Source organism: Haliotis asinina, chromosome 8 (assembly GCF_037392515.1).
Source record: "Haliotis asinina isolate JCU_RB_2024 chromosome 8, JCU_Hal_asi_v2, whole genome shotgun sequence".
NCBI lineage: Eukaryota > Metazoa > Mollusca > Gastropoda > Lepetellida > Haliotidae > Haliotis > Haliotis asinina.
In genome coordinates, this window is record NC_090287.1 from 17,148,620 (window position 1) to 17,172,011 (window position 23,392).

At 40.4% G+C, this 23,392-nt stretch overlaps 1 pseudogene; it reads right to left on the reverse strand.

Moving 5' to 3' along the window:
* Positions 1–2,027: 2,027 nt before the first annotated feature.
* On the reverse strand, positions 2,028–5,219 carry LOC137295137 (uncharacterized; annotated as a pseudogene).
* Positions 5,220–23,392: the final 18,173 nt, after the last annotated feature.

Below are 23,392 nucleotides of genomic sequence, written 5' to 3' on the forward strand. Positions count from 1 at the left end.
GTTGTTGGGATTCCAGTCTAGCCCCTATCAAGCTCTGCTTGTCGCACAAGGCGACTAAGATCGAGTAGCTGGTTGTAACATCAAAAACTTGTTTGAACTGGTGCAGACTAGGCTATACATAGGCTGCCGTCATATACATGGAATATTATCAACAAAGCAAAGTCATTTATGAGCCTTTTACAGAATGGGAAGGAATTTCGTTCCACATAAAACTTGAATCTTACACATCCACCTCTAACATAGCTACGGGATATATCCTTTTAACAAACGCTAATGAGCGCCATTTCATTTATTCCAACATCATTTTACAGTTAAACGAACGTCTGAAAGCCCCCAATTAACATTAAACACATCCTTACCCTCATCACTTCATCAAAATAAAAACTGGTTATATAATTGATATTTATAACATAATGAGTTTAAGGAGCTTTGAAATTATACACGTCCATTTCATGACGATGGTATGCTGGACCATGCATATCAATACGCAATGCAGTACGCATCAACGCCCGTACTTAATACTTGACTAGCCTTTGCATGTGTTTGATGTGTTTGTTTGATGGCACTGTGTGAGTATGGCTGCCACGCCTTTTCCCGAAGAAGGCGTACATGTATTGTGATTATTTGGTTGTTATTAATAAACACATGCTCATGATATCGAAATGGAACAACCGACTCTGCTACCAGCAGGGATTACTTTTAAATTTGGGATGCTGGTTTTAGTTACATTAAAGTAAGAATCAGCTAATGATAACGGATGCACTGGCGGTTCCTAGTCTGCCAGTCCGTCACTGACATGTCGGTCGTGATACTACAGGTGGCGTGCTCTAGTCTGACAGTCCGTCACTGACGTGTTGGTCCTGATACTACAGGTGGCGTGCCCTAGTCTACTCTGACAGGTGTCAAATGTTGGCGAGTGCTGATGACGTCACAAACATGCATCATCTACTGTCGGAGTCGTCACGATAAATGAGCCGGTTGACACTGCGAGTGACAGACAAACACGTCTGCAGTCTGAAAGGTCTTGATGGGAAATGCATTGACAGTGGCTGTCTTTGCCAAAAACATCAGTTCCTGCAGATTGGGAAATCTTGACACTTGTACCGAGGCAAAAAACACGAGCTGTTACAGTATAATGTTTGATAAATAAGAAACCGTTGACAGGTGACAATCACTGATACGCCCATCTTCAGGTAACCCCCTGTTAATTTTCCTGTGATCATGTTTGACAGACATATCACACATTTAGCAACCAAGACACGTAGCGAGCCGTGATACTGATCGACTCTTCGTTGACAGTTGGTATTATTTGTGCTGATGTGCCATGAACGAATAATGCACCTGACATTAAACCTTAAGATGGGGCAATGCTGGAGAAGAGAGTAATAACATTGTATTTCTGTCATGGAGACAGACACGTCTTTCTGTGCAAGCATATTTATGTGAAATTATTCCAGTACATGCCAGGTCCACATGCTGAAGACATCGGTTGAACGTTGTCATGAGTCAAGTTGAAACGTGAAGAGTTACCGTTGAAATTGTACGTTCGAAACTAAATGATCACCAATAATGAACAACAAAATATTGAACTAAACGTGATTTGGCCCACAATAAGAAGGACAATATGATAGGACAATATTTATAACAACCCTAAATTTACTCTCGAATGACCCGACGAGTGTTTTCCGAAAGGTATCCCACCTGCAATGGATAGCTTTTCGGACAGTCTTGACCGGGTTTGGTCTCCCTCTTATGATAAACCCGTTGATAACAATGTCAGTATCTCTGCATCTCTGCATGTGCCAGTAAAATGACTCCTTTCGGATCATGTGAAAACATGTGCTGACATACACATGTATTTCACATGGCGCAACTTCTTCCCAGTATGTTTACCTTTGCTTACATGTGTAAATGTACTCCATGTGTAAAGGTACTCGGTTTACTCTGGTATGTGAACAGGGCATTACAGGCGAGTTAGACCCGTGTACACATGTAAATACTCTGGTATGTGAGCGGGGCATTACAAGCTAGTTAGACCCGTGTACACATGTAAATACTCTGGTATGTGAGCGGGGCATTACAAGCGAGTTAGACCCGTGTACACATGTAAATACTCTGGTATATGAGCGGGGCATTAGAAGCGAGTTAGACCCGTGTACATATGTAAATACTCTGGTATGTGAGCGGGGCATTACAAGCTAGATAGACCCGTGTACACATGTAAATACTCTGGTATGTGAGCGGGGCATTACAAGCTAGTTAGACCCGTGTACACATGTAAATACTCTGGTATGTGAACAGGGCATTACAAGCTAGTTAGACCCGTGTACACATGTAAATACTCTGGTATGTGAACAGGGCATTACAAGCGAGTTAGACCCGTGTACACATGTAAATACTCTGGTATGTGAACAGGGCATTACAGGCGAGTTAGACCCGGTTACACATGTAAATACTCTGGTATGTGAACAGGGCATTACAGGCGAGTTAGACCCGTGTACACATGTAAATACTCTGGTATGTGAACATTCATTACAAGCGAGTTAGACCCGTGTACACATGTAAATACTCTGGTATGTGAACAGGGCATTACAAGCGAGTTAGACCCGTGTACACATGTAAATACTCTGGTATGTGAGTGGGGCATTACAAGCTAGTTAGACCCGTGTACACATCTAAATACTCTGGTATGTGAGCGGGGCATTACAAGCTAGATAGACCCGTGTACACATGTAAATACTCTGGTATGTGAGCGGGGCATTACAAGCTAGTTAGACCCGTGTACACATGTAAATACTCTGGTATGTGAACAGGGCATTACAGGCGAGTTAGACCCGTGTACACATGTAAATACTCTGGTATGTGAACAGGGCATTACAAGCGAGTTAGACCCGTGTACACATGTAAATACTCTGGTATGTGAACAGGGCATTACAGGCGAGTTAGACCCGTGTACACATGTAAATACTCTGGTATGTGAGCGGGGCATTACAAGCTAGTTAGACCCGTGTACACATGTAAATACTCTGGTATGTGAACAGGGCATTACAAGCGAGTTAGACCCGTGTACACATGTAAATACTCTGGTATGTGAACAGGGCATTACAAGCGAGTTAGACCCGTGTACACATGTAAATACTCGGATCCGTTATGATCATGTGACAGTGTATTTTGTTATTCTTTCGTGGTTAAATGGGTGTATTGTCTTTGAAGATTTAGACATAATTTACTGTCACCGCTTTTGAATATAATATATGGTTAAGATATTGAAAAACTCGAAATATTTACATCCGAGCTGAAGAATATACTGCCATTTCTTGCAGATTTGATATCAGAAATTAACATAATGGGTATCCGGGTAGAGCAGGGTAGCAGGGAGTAGGGTACCCGGGAAGAAAATTTGGACCCGTCCCCGCCCTGCAAGATACATCGTAAACACTTCGAACCAAGTTTTATAACAACGAACATGCCCTTCACAGCAACGCTTTCTGTAAGCGGAGAATAACGAATATGGGAGACTATTGAAAGGGGAACGCTTTCGAAAGCGAGAGTTTATCACAACCTGGTGTTGCCATACTCTTGACCTACGACTCATTTGAAGACATTTCTCATATGAATGTATAGTTTATATGAAATAAACACGAGCTGAAGTAGTTTCAGTCTCTGGCAAAGTCAAACTTTTACACAAGTAGTCTGTGATATATATTATAAGACTGGTATGACCCACTTTGTACATTCACAGTTTTAAAGAATTAATCGACTTTCAAACCATTATTACAGCCTGAACGATACCTTACAGTACTAATTGAAAAAAAACTTGAATCGTGCATTCTGTAAATCACGTATTACATTCCATCGTTTAAAGTTAATGTAGTGAGATATAAAATGTACAAATGAAATCAATCCTGTACAAGTTGTAATCCAATGACATCGGGAACATCTTTAATTGCTTCAGAATCCATGGTAACAGTCAAATATGACCAATGAAGAAGTCATCGGAAATTGGCACATTTGACGTTGTCACGTAATACCCGCCTCTACTCATTAAATGTCGGGTGTTTCCGTAATAGGCTTTTCATATTTTTATTGCGATTTCACAAACCTTTTCACGAAACTTTGATAACGAAATGTCACTTTTAGAACGCTTTTTTGCCACATATAAAAATACGTTCACACTCTCCTTTAATATAAACTATACATTCACTTGAGAAGTAACTTCAAATGAGACGATTCAAAGAGAGAAAAAACCCAAAACATTGCAATAGTCTCAACAGACTCGCTATTGTAATAGTTGTTTCCCCTCAATAATCAGAAAGTGAGAAAGTGGCTTCACTGAACTGGGCAATAAGGACATTATCGATTTCAAAAGGATGGTCTGTAGAGCATAAAATATAGATTTTTGATGTTTCATGTAAAGGTTCACGTCGACCAATAATATTTTATAATAGGTTCCTACATCTTGAATGATAAACGCGAATGAAGACACTTCAAAGACATAATTCCTTCACTGACCTTTTGCGAAACCTCCTGTGTGTAAGTCAAAGAATCTGGGAATTTAATTAAAACACTGGAAATGTCAATTAAGGCCTCAATGTCATACGTGAATTGGAAATTACATCTCTTCCTCGTGTAACCGTACTTCAAACGTTGACGTGTAAACGTACATTAGTTTAATGACTGGTTGTGCTTTGCGTCTTTTGCTGCCATCATTGGATAAACTAAAAAGCCTTACCTCCATATTCTGGCTCGTGGCCTAACGGCATGTACGGACATTTCAAGTAAATTAGCGTCCTCCGGAAGGTGTCCATTTTCAAGACGTTAGTTTCCATCAATATATCAAAGTCTGTACGGTACGTTCTTCAGCAATAAGAGCCGTTTCAAGTAAGTCCAACGGAAGGTGTCAATATTCAAACTTCGTTTATTTTTCGTGAATTTTTACAAAGCCGTTACGTTCTTCAGCAATGAAGGCGTCGTTCATGAAGTCGAATTAAAGGATAATGTGGAACACTTATGGTGTAAGCTTTTGCTCCTTATGCAAAAGTCCTATTTCCCACAACATCAAACCCCATTTTGTTTTTTCTCCTTGAGGAGCAAAGCGCCTCCTCAACGGTTGTTCTCCACGCTTTCCGGTCAGTGGCTATGCTCTTTTTACTCTTCCAGCTTAAACTGTTTTCCTCAGTTCCTTTGTCAGGCTTCGTCTCCAGGTCCGTTTTCGACATCCTCGTTCCTCTTGCCTTGTAGGCTCCAGTCAAGCGCTTGTCTGGTGACATGTGTTTTCGCTTTCTCCAATCGAGACTTTTGTCGCTTAATCTGAGCAGAGACAGGGTCTTGGTTTGCTGTTTCCCAGAAGTCAAGATTGGAGACTTTATCGAACCGCTTGATGCGGAGGATCTATAGGAGACACTTGTTGAGGAAAGCCTGTATTTTGATGGAGCTGTCTTTTCCCGAAGGTTTCTCCTGACTGCAGTTTAGATTCTCCGAGGATGCTTCAACTGACTTCTCACATGCCAAGTATTCTGAGCTGATAATGGTTCATCTCCTTTACCGCCTGTACACATTTCCCTTCTGTCCTTAGTGTTCTTACATTCCATGATCCGATGCGGATGGGTTTCTTTTACAGAAACAGTTTTGGGTCTCTGAGGATAAGGTTGTTGTTGTTCTTATTGTTGAAGAAGAAGAAGAAGAAGAAGGGCCGTAAGCCTCACGGCTTCCCGTCTGGTCTGGTTGCAGTGCTTCATCTGTCCCCTGAGTGGAGACCTAGTTCTTCTGAGAACTGTGGTGTGTGTAGTTGGCATCCTGTTTGAAGGCGGTGGGGTAGCCTATTGGTTAAATCTTTGGCCCGTCACCTGGAAGACCCGGTACGATTCTCCACTTGCGCACGGTTTCTGGTGTCCTCCGCCGTGATATTGCTAAAATATTTCTAAGTGATGAAACCTAAGGTCACCGTGGCACTATTTTGTGGATCCGAACACTCGGTGGGGACTCATATATGATGGATTTGGGGACATTTTGGAATGTCTTCACACAGACAAAGACAAACAACTTGTTCGCAATAGGTATGTCCGAAACAAACTTCAGAAATTAAAAAGGTGTATCATCAAGTCCTGGCCGGCCACTGTTACATTTTTAAAATCTGTTCCCACCTTGTCTGACAGCAAACACCCTACAGGCGTTATTAACACTTCGGCAAACAACACTGAATATATTTCGCCTAAAAGTAGATTTTGGTGTGAATATACATGGCCAAAACTATATGCATAATCACAAGAAATCATATACTGTGCTTCCAGGAACATCACAAGAACCATTCCCGCACAGGTGAGGGAAAACGCAATGGAACGCAAGTGTATGAAAACGAGCTACACATTATCTCATCGCGCCACAAAACCTGTGAACGTCCCAGGACAGATATTCTTCATAATGTCAGCTGACACCCGACATGCCGGTTTTGATGAGGTCTGGAACAAGCATGATCGGAAGCACCGTGATTACTTGCCCTGCTTCCCTGACATTCATGTTATGCAAGTGTATCCTGCACACCAGACATGTAATCTCCCAAATGACTGATCCACCGGTATGCACCAACGTTGGGGAGATATGTTTATTGATTCCCAATACGTCGAACCTATACCATGCATTAAGAACTGCGGGATTTGGGCGCTATAGCGATATGTGAACAGAATGCAACACACATGGATTATGCTCAGTACCTGCATTGTATGTTGTGGCTGTATATAACATAGTGACATATTTCCATTTCACATTGTCACACTTTATCTTTCTATAATTTCAAATACCAAGTAAACTTCATTTCCTGTGTTACTGAAAGAAATTAATCCGTTCACAGACGCCGTACGTTACTAAAACAGTCACAGATGTATAACCGTGTGCATGACCTTGACAAGTACTGTTACATGACGTACGTCCATTTGTACTTATCGAAATGCGTGTGCGTGTGCGTGTGCGTGTGCGTTTGTGTAATGTTTCATCTTAAATGCTAGTTGGTGAAACCAACATTTAAACGGTTAATATCAGGTAAATTACACAGGTACACTAAGAAGGGTTTTTACGTCACGTCCAATGTTCTAACACTGATATCGCGACTGTTTGTGTGCGTGTGTGAATGTGTGTGTGAGTGACTGCGTGCGTGCGTGCTTGTGTGTTCGGCTACCTATTCCATTTCGCAAAATCACTTCGTGTGAGTGACAGCGTGCGTGCGTGCGTGCGTGCGTACGTGCTTGTGTCTTCGGCTACCTATTCCATTTCGCAAAATCACAAACGAAACCAAAGACAAACGAAGGATACGCAGCTGTGGGAAGCTCTTTTGCAATTCCTATGAAAGAGAATAATGAATAATAAGTCGTAGTTTAGGATAGCCGTTTCTTTCATAGTTATCCTCTTTTGGATTTGATACATACAAGTGGGAGGAACAGTATTAAGGTGGATACTTATCCTCTCTGTATGTAATACAAATGTTAAGTACAGTATTAAGGGGGCTTTTGGATTAATGGAAGTGGGTGGTGCAATATTAAGGGGGTACTTATCCTCTTTTTTGGATTTAATACAAGTAGAAGGTGCAATATTAAGAGGGTACTTATCTTCTTTGGGGATTTAAGTAATATGTGCAGTATTAAGGGGCATAGTTATCATTTTTTTAACGGTTTAAGTAATATGTGCAATATTAAGGGGGGTATCGATAGTTATCCACTTTTATATTTAGCACACGACGCCGAAACCAAAGAATACCTTGTTTTAAGTTGTTCAAGAAACGGGGCATCGAAGACAAAACAGAGACAAAAATTGAAATTTAGAATAGTAGTGGCACCAAGCGTTAGCGAAAAGAGTAAGTATACAGTTATCAAAAGTCCAATGCAAACATCACGTCAAGTAAATTGCTGAAATCAAAAGTATTATGATCGGAATTGATATGTTCTGCGTCACTGATTTCATGGAATTGTATCCAGTGACAAGCGAGGGAAGATTACTTAATCAATGTGCAGCTCTAGATCTTATGTGGAATTCAAAATCTGTCTTCGTTCCTTTTTTATGTCGCTGTAGACTTTATTATGTCAGTGCATGGCTGCACACATTGAATATATGATATGGGCTCTTTAGGCTCGGGGACGGCATTGACATTATTTGAAACGGAATTAAGGTTATTTATTATCACCATCACTTTGGGAGATTTGGGTATTGTCGTATCTATACAATAAAAAGGCGGGTTCAAAAATTGACCCTCACTAAAATGCAGTTTCACTATAAGTGACATGAAAATTGCTACTTTTCCAAAGACTCTTTTATGAATAAAGATCAGCTTGGATTATGGAATTGCTGATCTGTATTCTATAGCACAGGATTTGTCTGGTACACATATTAATGTCACTATTAACAGAGCAGCAATCCCTCATGAAGCACCGATGTTTGGAAGGCACTCAGTAGACTAGAGCATTTGCTGCCATGAAATGGTAAGTCTTTAATAGCATTCGGCAGTTTGATTCAATCACAATCTGACGTCAAGAAAAGTTAACATCTTAATTCATAGTTACGAGGCAGCTGTACCCGAAATATCGATAAGGAATTATGTAATTGTTTTGTAGGTCCCATAGGAATAGCATCTGACAATTTGATTGATAATCGTTCCCCCGATATGCACCGGCAATCGTCCCCCCCGGGCATGGAACCAGAGGATGAAACGGTATGCCGACACAGACTTCCCGACGGATGCAGTTATGTAGCGTCAAAGAGGAGAATCTACAGATGACGAATGCTTCCTTCACACGCCATGTTGCACGGGCCGATTCACTCCATCGTCTCGTACCCGACTGAGTTTGAATACACTGGTACCAGAGCGGAAAACGCCAAACTCCGAGGTTCCTGCGATCGTGTGATACTATAATCGTCCTGGTATCGTTCCCTGTCACCCCAAACGTATTCCTTGAACGATCTGTTCGTTGCCCCCCATAACTATGTCAGAGCTTGGGTAGTAGGTTATAATGCCTGACTAAATTCCAGTTTTAGAAAAAACACATATCGCATTTGAGCACCGAGGTGTATGACAACACTTTGATGACATAATGACCATCATGACGTATTGGGGTTGATATTAGTTGAGAACCAGATAATTCTATGCCACAAGTGTAGGGTGGTGTTTTTCATTTATTCCAGGAACTGCGGTTAATCAAGCATGTTTTTGGATCCTGTTTCGGAAATTGTGTACGTGTGGAGAGGCGTTTCTTCGTTAACTGTATGAACATCGGATCACATATCACATTGATTTGACTCGAGTGCTGTCGCTGCAGCAGGGTGCACCTTTTCGTTAACACCGGATGTGATCACTGTTTGATAGTGAGACATAGACACATGCTCATGATGTAGGCAACATTTGAGATTTCTCTTGATTGTGAAAAGGGTTTTGTCACTTGTATTTATATCATATAACATAACATATTCCGTACTATAGATATAAACATATTAAATGAAGAAAGTTTGCTTTGATCACTATCGGCATAGTGAGTATACATTTTGCCTCATGCACATCTACAACTGTGTGACCTGAGTTTTAGACAAGCATGGCTACAACAAGGTTACATACATAGTTGTCCGTTCATGTCCAGATCACCAACGTTTACCATACAATGTGCATGAATTCAAGCCTGTGGCAAATCAGTTTAAGATGGTCAATCCATGAACACCGTAAAAGGTTACTAAATGGATCAAATGGTCCGCCTGACTAATTTGGTTTTTCCGTGCCATCATGTTCACAATCCACTGATCAACACTTTGAGCATCGACTTAGGCAGTGTGTATGATGCCACATGTCAACCAAGTTACCGAGCCAAGCCATTAATGGTGATAATATTTACATGAGTTAGATAATTTTAGTTTGTTGGTTTGGTGCCAAACGCCGCACTCGGCAATATGCTAGCTATATTAAGGGTTATGTAACTAATCAAGTCTGGACCAAACAATCCCGTGAGCAACAACATGAACATCGATCTACGCAATGTGTCATGTGACATGTGTCAACAAAGTAAGTGAGCCTGACCATCCGATCCCGTTAGTCGCCTCCTACGACACACATGGGTTATTTAAGACCAATTGTGACCCGGATCTTCGTGAGACACTTTATTATTCACAGACAGCCATCATGCAACTGGGATGTTACTGACTGCGGCGTTGAACAACACGTTAACAACCACAAACATTAACTTCAAGGGAACACTTTATATGAGCTTATATATTTACTATCCAAAACGGCACATACGAGAAATCTGTTGCAAAAATGTTGTATTTTCAAACATATATAACCCGTCCATAAATAAACTTTAGTGCATGAAATTTTACACCCGTTTAGGAGAGGGTATTGTCTATACAGCCAAGTGGATACTTTTAAACAACGGAGACGCTGAGCACGATGGTGACGACGTAGTACGACCCCGACGTCGGGTCTCCTGGTTGATGACCAGTCTCTTTCATCCTGTTCCGTAAGTTTGACCGGATATCCCCTGAAGAACAGTCGTCCTGGCTCTGTGCTCTCACCCGTGGCAGTACGATCACGCGAATGTTGTACCCGGATGTACCGATCTTGGGCTACAGTGGCAACTCGAGGTCTGCTTTTCCGGAGACTGTCATTTGTTATACCTGTTTGCAACGACCTGTAAGGCATGATGTCTTTGCTCAGAAGAACATTCAGACACCTGGGAACAGAAGATTCGTAATCTCCAGCATGTATTCATTCAATGGCGATGTTCCGTGTCGCAGAGTCAAGACGTGACGTAGCGTTTTGACCTTGGACGAATGCCAGTTTCTGAAAGTAATCTTGATTTTTGTTGCCAGACAGTGAATGCCCTTTGATACACAATTTACACTGGGAGGTGATTTCTGTTGCGTTGTGTCGATGCCTTTCTAATCCTTGTAAGAAGTCTCATCAAAATCAACAGTTTCAGGTAAAATCGATTGTTTGCTTGTGCAATTGTGTAAAATCATGTTATGAACGCTTTTGTGAATGCATTGTCTGAACACAATAGGTAACTAATAGGTTCTTTTAAATACAGATCGCCTATACCTTTCTTTTTTGGGATAGTATACTAGTACTTCGGTTTCTTACAGTGTCACAACCTGCATATTGCAAAATTCTCAGAGACAAAAGTCATTTTGACATGGAATCCTTTCCACTAAATACCATTTCACTGGCTGATTCTATTTGTTGTTCATGTGCCATATTAACCTTTGCATTTGATTAATTATTGGTTCCGTGGATCGTACAATCGTAAACGAAAATTCGCGCTTCACCTTCACAGTGACCCTTGACTTTAACCATGATGGGGTCTAGACATCTCGTTGGGCGCTCCTTCCACAGTAAACTGACACGCCATTGTGTAAAGAAATCACTGTTCTGTTAGTTATAATTAGTACTAATTCACTCCTAGTGATCAGCACCACTGACCACCTGACGACATAAATCATATCTCCGGTCCTCGGTGCTCTGAAAATATCAACAAGTTTAATGACAATCTCAATGGTCATTATTAACAATAACACACTGTTACAACCATTTGAGAGTCATATAAAGCTATCTACACTATTAAAGAACACAAAAGGAGCGTCATATCATTATGCCTTCGATTTTGTTGTTCTATTGTATATCAACTGAAGGAGCATCATGTGTTAGCCTTCTGTGGCAGAGGGGCGTTGGGGTAGCATTGTGGCTAATGTGTTGGCTTGTCACGCCGATGACCCGAGTTCGATAACCCACATGAGTACAATGTGCTAGGCCCATTACTGGTGTCCCCCGACGTGATATTGCTGAAATATTGCTAAAAGCGGCGTTAGACCATGCTCATTCACTCACTGTTGCAGAACCTTAATCCGAATTGGCTATGCAAAATTGTTCGAAGATATATTGTAAAATAAATTAGTTTTTCATAAAGGATGATTCGAATTGAAGAACGGGTCAACAAACTAGTACAAACAATTCTCATCTGTTCGGAGAGCTCCGATTTCCCCTGGCTGGTGAGCAGAATTAACGATGGTGATTGTGGCACATTCTTTCTGCCATCACTTCCTGCCTAGCAGGAAGACGATGGGACTACATATATCAGGATGTCAGTTCCCATGCCTTCGTGTTCAAGTTGCAGTTCATCAGGTACCAATAACACAAACAGCGTTTTATGAGCTGGGAACCTACACCTTCAAACATTAGTTCCAGGAACCATCACCCCACGAGTAGCCGTTACAGTGCCTATCACATGTGTGGGTATTTTTAGCCGGCACTGCTGTTCGAAGTGTGTACAAACTTGCGCCATCTGTTAAATCTGGTCCTAAGACGTGATTAGGTCATTCTGACTTCCATTTCGATACTGCGGACTAAATGCCAGCAAGGGTATCATCGATTTGACGGTCTCGTGGGGCCATTACAATGTTGAGTCTAGAAGAAATATATAGCATCACCTGATGTTGGAATCGGAGCAGAAATGCCAAATCTGAGAAATGTCAAGATTGATGATATGTATTGTTCTGCTTTATTTGCGGGTTCCGTCATCAAATACAACTCCGCGGAGCGTGTATACATTATATTTCTGTGAGGCTACCAGCTTGTATGGGTGATTGTGAGTGAGTTTAACATCTTTGTGGACATAGTGACAATCACTGGATTTTCTGGTCCAAGCTCGATTTGTTTCCATACAATATCATACAGTTGTAATGTTGCCGAAACAGCATCATACAGCGGTAAGATTGCCGAAACAACATCATACAGTTGCAATATCTGCTCATGATATGCCGAGAAAAATATATACTCATGATTATTGTCACAGTTGTACAATCGACTCGACTCTGCATCTAACAGGTATTTCCTATGGATGTGGAATATTCCTGTAATCTCAGCTCATATACAGCTTAACCTAGAACAACTTGTTTTGTAATCCTCATAATATGTATTTTAAGATGTCAAAAGTATAGGACTGTTTAATAAACAAAAAAAATCTTTTTGCCACCAAAACGAACGTGCATGTTAATTCGTCCCAAGAGCGATTAAATTAGTACACTACATAGTGATATGCCACGTGGTGAGGGCATTTATTACATAATTTCAATTTTAGTGCTCTACGTATTCATCATATAGATGATTAAAACCGTCAAACGTACTTTATGTAACATAAATACAAGTAATAGGAATGTAATACTCTTTACAAGTTACCGAAGGATTTTCAACTATCGTTTCACTTTGTGTGTATGTTGAACACTAGACAGCATGAAAATTGACATCTATGTAAGTATTTACAGTATTTGCTGCGGCGTAATACTGAACTCACTCATTTATAGTATTTACTCTAAAGTAGTAGTAGGTATACACATAATATATAATTTGATAAGAGAGGATCTATTTATTGAATCAAATTATGTGTGAAAAGGGTTTTGTCTATCCTATCTTTTAACAGCATGCCAGTTATGTCACGATGAGTGAGCTTGGTACTCGATGTTGGAGGTTCGACGTGTTGCAGGTTAGAGACAGACAGCTTGGTGAAACCCACGAGATGACAACCTGAAATGAAACGCTGTATCGCGGAACAGCTGATTGCAGTCTTAAATTGCAGGGAAATAATAATTTTCAGTCTGGTTTTCTCTTGTTAATTTAATGTATTGGGTTTCATTATTGAGCAGTTGACAAATGGGTATTTCTTCTTTGTGAGTCTGGCGATAGGCGACCGATAAACAGATGCGTTCTTCATGCAAATTATACGTGGGGTTGGTGCTCCAGGGAAAAAGCGACATGCAAACATCAAGTGTCACTGGTGATATATATTGGTCCATTCATAATGACATTTTTTACTAATACTTTGCTCTTTACGTCTAATGAAATCTGTTTTTCGAGAAATAGAGATTGCATATTCTCTGACGTTCTATACACAGATCAAGACGGATTATATTTATTTTGAGATTCATTATTCATGTGTATATTATTATACATGACGAGTATATATACGGAAGCATTTTCTTTATTGTACAGTTGGTTACTTCGTGTCCGTGCTGTACAATAAAGAAGTTGACATTCATAGTGAGTGAGTGAGTGAGTTTAGTTTTACACCGCACTCAGCAATATTACAGCTATATGGCGGAGGTCTGTAAATAATCGAGTCTGGACCAGACAATCCAGTGATCAACAACATGAGCATCGATCTGCGCAATTGGGAACCGATGACATGCGTCAACCAAGTCAGCGAGCCTGACCACCCGATCCCGTTAGTCGCCTCTTACGACAAGCTGAGTCGCCTTTTATGGCAAGCATGAATTGCTGAAGGCCTATTCTGCCCCGGGACCTTTCACGGGTTCCATTCATAGACTCGTCTTATGTGGGTTATATCACGAAACTCATTGAATTTCATACACCATGTATTAATTGGATAATATTTATGCAAATAACCTACCATTTGTTCTCTAAGTGTATTGATTAAATCTTATGAACTATGTTACAAACAGTCACCTATGGAATATAATACAAAGACACAAAGACCACCACTGGTCTACCGTTTGAGGTAAAATATCAAGTAAACAGGATCCCGTTCGAACAGCATTTGTTTTGATTAAGTTCACTTAGTTAAGTGTCATAGAAATCAATACTGTGTTATATTTTAAGCAATAACATAGAACTGGAGCCTTTCTCCAGTTCTATGGCAATAACAAACACGACAAAGCTATTAGAGCAGGATTTCACTCTCCAAGCAGTTTATGTCCGATCAACGATCACTATATAATGAGGCACTTTAAACAGGACAATTTAAATGTATTGTGCTCCTTTGAGACCATTGGCGTCCAGGAACCCGTGACGAATTGTATGTGACAATATGAATATGTGATTGCTGGATGTGATTCTGTGGTTTGACCCGTTGAGATAGGTTAGTATAATCGATAATGAATAAACCAACGTGCTGTAGGATACAGCAACAGAGCGTTAAATGATGTCATTTGATACGTGTTTAGAATTGCTTATATAGGTTCATATATGTATATTGTGACAATTGTTTTATCATTAATGAGGCAAGTGATGTTATAACATTGTTTTCACATTTTACACCTGTCTTTTACATGAGAGAGGTGATGATTGATTGGGTGTTAAAAGAACGATGGAAACACTTTCAGGTGATCAGTTATATGTTGCGTTCCGCTTTTTACTTTTTATATTTCCCATAGGAATAATCGATATCGCGTATGATGTATGTTAACATGGGCCGATGGCCGAAGTACGTCATCAAAATAGAGAATTAATAAATAAAACATAAGCAGTACTAGTGTTTCCTGCGAGTATGGGTTGATTTCAAGTGAAAACGGCATTCAATAATACTCATTAAAATTGCAGAAAAGCAATACACTATACCACCCTTTCTATTAAAAGAGGTTTATTGACTGACTCCTTTATATTATTATCGAGGAGTCTCAGATAACGATAAATGAAATAAATATGAAACTTCGTATTTAAAACTACGCAGAGTGAATGTGTTGCTTCTTCAAAACGTTTGACTAGTATTTGTCACGTCTGGCACTTGTAGAGGTTAAACCAGTGTTTTAGTTTGATTTGAGTATAGTTTTTTCTATCACCTCCAGTCTTGCATTCTTCATTCTTTTATTAGCTATTGAACATTTTTCGTAAAGGTCCCAGTCAGTTTGTTTGTGTGTTTTTTTTAGTGTTGTTGTTTAACGCCACAGTCACCAGCAGTCTGGGCCCGACAACCCACTGATCAATAGCATGATCTCCAATACGATAAGTGTCAACCAAGTCGACAAGTCTGACCTCCCGATACCGTCGCCTTTTACCACAAGCATGGCTTCCCGAAAACCCGGATCTTCACGGATGGAGCCCAGGCCGTCTGACAGTCTAGCATTCAGAACATGATGTTTTTTGTTACGTATGCGGTCCCCTACGATGATAATGATTCAATACGTTTAAAAGAATTGAGGCTCTTACACACTCGCTCACTCTTCATTCAAGAATATAGAACATCAGTTCGAAAGAATAGCGTGTCCTGACTAGCATCAGAAACAAATTTCGTTTGGTGTAAAGGAAAAACAGTTGTGAAAATTATATAAATGGAAAGTTGAAAATCAAGGATGACACCAAATCATTATGAAAGCATCTACAATGGCAAGATCCGCCCTTTTAAAACTGTTGATTTATTTTCTCTTAACTGTATATAGAGACGAGGGTTAATTTATTTAAAAGTAAATCATTGCCAAGAATCTACGAGTACTAAATTACATCAAACGTGTAATATATATGCATGAAACATACATAAGCAGTTTTATTATCTATCTATTGTGCAATAGAAGGACAACATTTGTTTTCAAACTATGCAAAAAAAAGTAGTTCTTCACACACCTCATCTATGCATAATATGGGGACTGGGTATATAGTCTTGAACATGCCCCTGGAAGTACTCCCTTTCTTCATGACATGTTCCTCTTTCCGTGTAGAGGTTTGCTCGATGGATGTTCTGGACTCTGTTCCATCTTATGCATATATTCAAGTTAGATAGGTATAATTCCATGACCAATTGTCAATCTAGTAGCCCAGTCACCGTATGTGACACAGGTCGCGGTACAGAGTTCCAAACGTAATGGAATCAGAATCCAGTGTTCGCCTAATTATCGTCTTCTGTTTGTGGCCACTGTAACAGTGCACTTGGGTTTCATCAAAACGATAAACCTCAAAAACCTGTGGCACTTTCAAAGCGCCGTTCATCCAACTACCTACTCACTTTAATGAAAAGCTCGGTAGTATATTACGGCAATCGCATTATTTTCTTTTGAACTAAGTTCAACGAAAAGGCATCCAAGTCTTGCTCAGTTGATTCTTACGCAGCTGTGGTCTGTGCGACCTGCTCAGTAATGAGGTACTGTGGTTTGGTTTCGTTCCAAGCCAGTCCCAGAGGATACATGATGGAAAGAGCAGACGAACTGATACCCTTGAGTGTGTGCAATCAATTCCCAGTCTCTTTCATGATGGCATATAGTTTGTAGAATTGGGGATAAGTGTACAATAGCGATGATGTAGAGTCCGAGCACGTGGGATGGTGATATGGGGATGAGGAGGTGGGGAAAGTCTCATATAATTGAGGAACGAGGGATGGAGGGTCACTTACTTGGTATACTGAGGTGACATACAGGTAATAGGGTACAGGGCCGGGGTGGCGACCTAGAGGATGGGGCACTTTGGGTGGTCTGTGGGTCCATGGGGTTGGGGAAAGTGAGATAGTGTACAGGGGACTATCAACTCATTATGCCGTTGTTCCCAAAACTCAACGTAGAACATTATGCAGAAAGTCAGAGAACACATATAGTCTGGTTCATAATTATTGAGAATTTTTCTTCTTACTTTGAGCTATCCTAACACCTCAACTGATTCACTGATACTTAAAACTAAGTAATGGTATAAGGGAGGTAACTCATCTTGGCCTACTGAGTATAGTACAATTAGAGTTACCTCCCCTGAATTTGTAGCAGACGTCATTTTCCTCAGCACTGTCAACAATGTCTGCTGAAGATAAAAGAAGGTTGATTTTTGAGTTGTGTAATCAAGGAATTGATGATGTAAATACATTGGCAGAGAGAACAGGAACTCCTCTTTCTACTGTGTATAGGATTAGGAAGAATTTTAAAGAGGGAAAGGATTTGGGGCACCAGAAAGGAGCAGGGAGACCCAGAAAATTGGACTTCTCAGATCGCGTCCGGCTGGGAATTTTAGCGTCTAAAAAGCAAAGGGCAAGCATCTCCAACATCAGGTATGAAATGATAGAAAGGGGATCAACAGTTGTATCAAAATTTACAGTTAGAAGAAATTTGATTGATCTTGGATGGGAGAAAAAGACTGGAATTCCTTCTCCTCTCATGAAACAAGAACATAAAGACAGGCGTGTTCACTGGTGTTTGGCACATGAAAACTTTGACTTGGAAAATGTGATTTTTACTGATGAAAGCTCAATATGGGTATATCCCAATAATGTGAAAATATGGACAAATTCTGCGTCAGCACCGTTGTATCGACGACCTAAATACAGCCCAAAGTTTCATGTATGGGGAGGGATATCCTTATTAGGAACGACCCCGCTGTGTGTGTTTGAGGGAAATCTGACAAGTCAACGCTACACTAACATATTAGATAATTTTCTCCTTCCAAGTGCACATGTGTTTTATGGAAATGACTGGATTTTGCAGCAAGATAATGATCCTAAACACACCGCAAAACATGCCAAGCAGTGGTTTCAGGAGAAAAATGTGACTGCATTACCATTTCCTGCATATAGTCCTGACTTAAATCCCATTGAGAACATTTGGGGGATGATGAAGGAATGTGTGAATCAAAAGGGGTTGACAAAAATTGAAGACATGAAGAGAGATGTGGTCCGATACTGGGACAGCATAACTCACGAGACACTAACCTCTCTGATAGGAAGTATGCCTACCCGTCTTAGACTGTGCCGTGAAGCTCAAGGAGACTTGATAAAATATTAAATTGTTACCTACACAACATGAAAAGGTCAGTTCACTTTCACAATACATTCAATTTTATCTGATTTGTTCTTGTTTAATAATATGAAATGCTTTAGCAATTCTCAATAATTTTGAACCATACTGTACCTCCAAACATACTGGTAATGAATGAGTATTGCTTATCGTCGCATCAGCAATTTTGCAGCTATTCGCAGGCGAGACGCCCAGAGTGGATCCGGTAACAACCGGTTGATACAAACTCCTATTTACACAGCCGATGATATTTCGTGCTTCCACCCACTGCCCAATGATTCCCATCTTGATTCACGCACAGAGGGAAATGCACAGCCATCAAATATAGGCATTGTTGACTTTGGGGAGTAGTATATTAAAAGTAAAAACATCGTTTCGTGCTGGAGAAGTGATATTCAGATTCCATGGCTTTCATCGTCGTTTCCTATGAACTTTAGTCCAAGATTAATCAAATTTAAGTTATATCTGACAGTTTTTGATATTTCACAAATATTGACATACAGTGTTTAAACAAAACTGCTAGAGTCAAACAATACAAAATGTGCCCTATGCCCGAATGTAATAAGCGTCAAAATGAATGAATTACTTGATAAAAGCAATTACTGTGGGTCCTGAAGATCCGGTTAGAACTGATCTTCAGTAACAAATATTACTCGTAATAACGACTAACGGGATCGTGTTCTCGGGATCGCTCACTTGGCTGACACATGTCATCGTGTTCCAGTTGCGTAGATTGATGCTTTTGATTACTGGATTATTGTCTGGTCCAGACTCTATCATTTGTAGCCCGCCGCCTTACAATGCAGCTGGAATACTACTGACTGCGGCTTGCTAATCTCACTCACTCACTCACTCACTGCAGTGGGTCCATCTATCAATAATAATCAGAATAATGCAACACTATTTCCGTAAATATAAGAAATGTCTGCAAAACGCAGAATCCATTGTTGGGTTCCAGCAAGACCATAGGTAACTTAGCAACCGATCACGACTGGCTATTGTCTAGCGTCGATGTTTCATATTCAAGGGACAGGTATGACAATTTAGTTTAGACTAGCAGTATATACTGAACGAGTGCGCACCGGCGATTGTCAGAGTATATTTGTATTTAGATCACTTGTACATGATTTCTTTGATTGAACATTGCCATTGTCAAGATGTCTCACATAGTCAATAAAACTGTGCAAGTGCGACAAAACATGTCTCGTCTATCTGGGAAATATCTGCTGGAAACAGTGTTTATTGTGCCAGTACCAATCGGATATAAACATACACTCATCTGAAGAGATGTCTGATGAAAACAGTGTTTATTGTGCGAATACCAATACAGTAAAACATACCAGCATTCGAAGAAGTGTCTGATGAAAGCAGTATTTATTGTGCGAATACAAATACAGTGAAAACATACCACTATCCGAAGAAATGTCTCATGAAAACAGTGTTTATTGTGCGAATACCATTCCAGTATAAGCATTCCAGCATCTGGAGACATGTCTGATTTAAGCAGAGTTGTGTGAATGCCACCATGGCATCAATATATCTTGGAATGAATCACTGTCAAAGGACAGTGATACTCAGTGTTAGCAAAAGGTGACAGTAACCTAACTGCGCCTGGTACCCATTACTAATACAATGCCTTTATATCAACACGCTTATAACGAACGTTTGGTAGCTGTCACTTGCTGTATATTTTAACCAATGACACGTATAACTAACCACTGTTTAACGAACTAAACTTAGTAATCCCTTCTAGTTGGTTGTAGCCATTATGCAACATATGTATGAGTCGGTCAGTTCTTCATTTGAACAAAGGTCTTTCAACATGTGACATAGTTCTGGAAATTACGTCGACCATCATTTTGGTCACAGGACATTCTTCTTCTAAAAAAGACCTGACCCAAACTCAATGCCACTTAAGGCTAATGGTGTTCATCCGGTTGGACTCAAGTGATTCTAGGTCACTCAAGCTGTGTTGATCCCTGCATGGTAACGGAAACCCACGCTATTGTACATTAAATTCCCAGTCAGTTCTTTCTGTAGAGGCGTTAACATCTTTGGACATCGCCAGCTAGTAAGGTGTAATGATGTTGAAATAATGGTTTTTGTAACTGAAACACAAACACCTATAAATATTTTCCCATACGGCACTTCATAACAGGAAGTGCAGCGCGGGTTAGTTATGTTGGAGATGGATTTCAATCCCAAAGGCTTATACATACATGCACCAGGTCTTCACAAGAAAAGCAGAGTCATTAACGGGAGATCAGAGGTCCACAAGTGATATATTCCCCGAGGCAATGTAGCTTATGGTTTGTAATTATCATACATAAACTTCATCCTTATCCGGTCTCCAGGATTCCGTTGATATTTACAGAATCTGAAGTGAAAATGTGTTATCTGCCGTGAAAATAGGTCTATTCTATAATCCTCCGAGAAAATAATCATCACTTACAAAATTTTCCCATGAAACGTGTATCGTGTATAGAGGAAATACATTAATTTTGTTTTTGTATGCTTATGAAAAGACCTCATTGAAGTACCATGAGCAAAAACCATTTATTTGATGGTATGCTTTGGTTTGGGGGTGAAGGGGGGCATAGTCCTTAACGGACAATTGTTTGTATGCATTCTTCTGTTTCTTTGGTTGTTTTATGGCATGAAAACAAGATCTACTGAGACGTTTTTTAAAGACTATGACACTTATACGGTTGTTAACGCTATACATTACCGGTGTCTGATACAAACATGCATCTGCTTTATAACATTTTAACATGTCGAAAAAACCAAACATACGAATTTTGAAAGATTCGAATGAACCCTTGTTGGGAATTTGTCCTTGCCTCGAATTCCTTTCCCATACGGTACCTGCTCGTGAAGATGGTAAGATGGAACGATAAAATCTAGAGGACTCTGAGCACTCTTCTCCGCCGGTGGGACAAGTGTGTGATCCTCCGACCGATGACAATGAGACGTAGTAAGCAAGCAACTCAACACATTCTGTCTTAGGCTTGAAGTTTCCAAACACCACTGTTACGTCCATTTCTAGACGAGGCAGTTATCCCCCTTGAAACCCATAGACATGTCAGGATTACGATAATGTTAGCAAGCTGGCAGTCGTGGAGATCCGGGTTAGAAGTAACCCATGCTTGTCGTAAGAGACGACTAACGGGATCGACCTTTCAGGAACGATGACATTGGTTGACAATGGCATTATCCCATTTGCGTAGATCGATGCTCATGCTGTTGATTACTGGATCGTCTGATTGACTCGATTAGTTACAGATCCTCGCCACATAACTGGAATGTTGGCGAGTTCTACGTAAAAGAACCAACCAACCAACCAACCGACCAACCCATAGGCTACCTGATGTTCGATGTCTTTCACTGAATGCAATAACTTGTCAAAGAAGCATTATATTGTAAATTTTCTGGATTAGTATTAGTAATCCTGTTGGTTGACATTTGCTCCTAAAATACTAATAGATATACAGGCTTTACTAAACGTGGATAGGAAATGACCGGATTAGACGTAACGGTACACAGAGCCCGACACAAAACACTTCATTCAGCAAACAATGTACATACGTCCACTTGTAAACCACTCTACGCGTATATGACATATTGTGTAGACGAGTAATTGATCCTTGCTGATCTACGGGAGACATGGCACTGATTAAAAACCATCAAATAGTTAACAAAACCCCCCCGGGAGTCGCGAGTTGCACGGATATCAGCGTTCAGCAAATTTGACCTTTTGAGAGTTTCTAGGTATTCTGTCGGAAACTGAAACTGACAAAAGGCCATCTGCATTTGATATTTCTTAAAACATGCGATTTTGTTATAATTATACCTCTATGAATCAGTACGCGGTGGAATCGTACCCTTTATACACCAATGGATGGGATGAATCTAAGATGAGATGAATCTTGAGCCGCATGAGTCGATGGCACGTCACGTTGAAGACCCGAGTTCCCCACGTGGGTAAAATGTGTGGAGCTCATATATCTGGTGACCCCGCGGTGATAAATATGTTACAGTGATAAAAGCAGCGTAAAACTAAAGTCAAGAGACAGCTTGATTTCGATAATTATCGTGAGCTAAAACTGAAAATAAAGTGTCCATACGAAAACGTGATTAAACTGTATGTTGTCAATTTGAAAAAGGATCAGCTGTTAGACAACCGCAGATAACCCTGCACACCGACAATGAACTTCCTCAACGTACTATCACTCCAGTTCGTATACTATCTCTCCATGCAAGACACATTCTAAGCGTCCGACAATTGCCTTTTCAAATACCATTTTCTCCGCGACTGACGTGCCGCCTACGCAGATCCAGCGCACCATCAGCTTGTTAATGATATGTATTAGGCGTACTCCCAAATACGTCTGTGTGTAAGGACAGTTATTGAATAGCGTAAGCACTAATTGGACTAGCTGGTGATTTCTGCTTAAGCTTCTGATATCTTAGTCGACATTCCCTGTTATTAGCGGAAGTGTCACCTGTCATCAAAATACGTCTATGTTGATGAAGTTGGCATTTAGTGCATCACGTTCCGCCCGGACTGCACCTAGATAGGTCAGAAGACAGGTATTGAGCTCATTGACGTTGAAACGGACCCAAAGAAAACCACTCCTTTGAAAGATAATTTATGAATGGGGTTTTAAAAGAAGCACGTTGAACACGTTTCTGCTAGAAGACAAGGTAATCATGACGATGTGTTTGAAGCTGTAACATACCCATCAGTGGACGGATGCTTCAACGACTGCATTGCTATGCGACATCACGACTGGTCTACACCGGAACTACCTGACGCAGCGTGATGGTCATTACGTGTGAAGTGGTCTAACTATACAATGATTCTCACAAAGGCTGT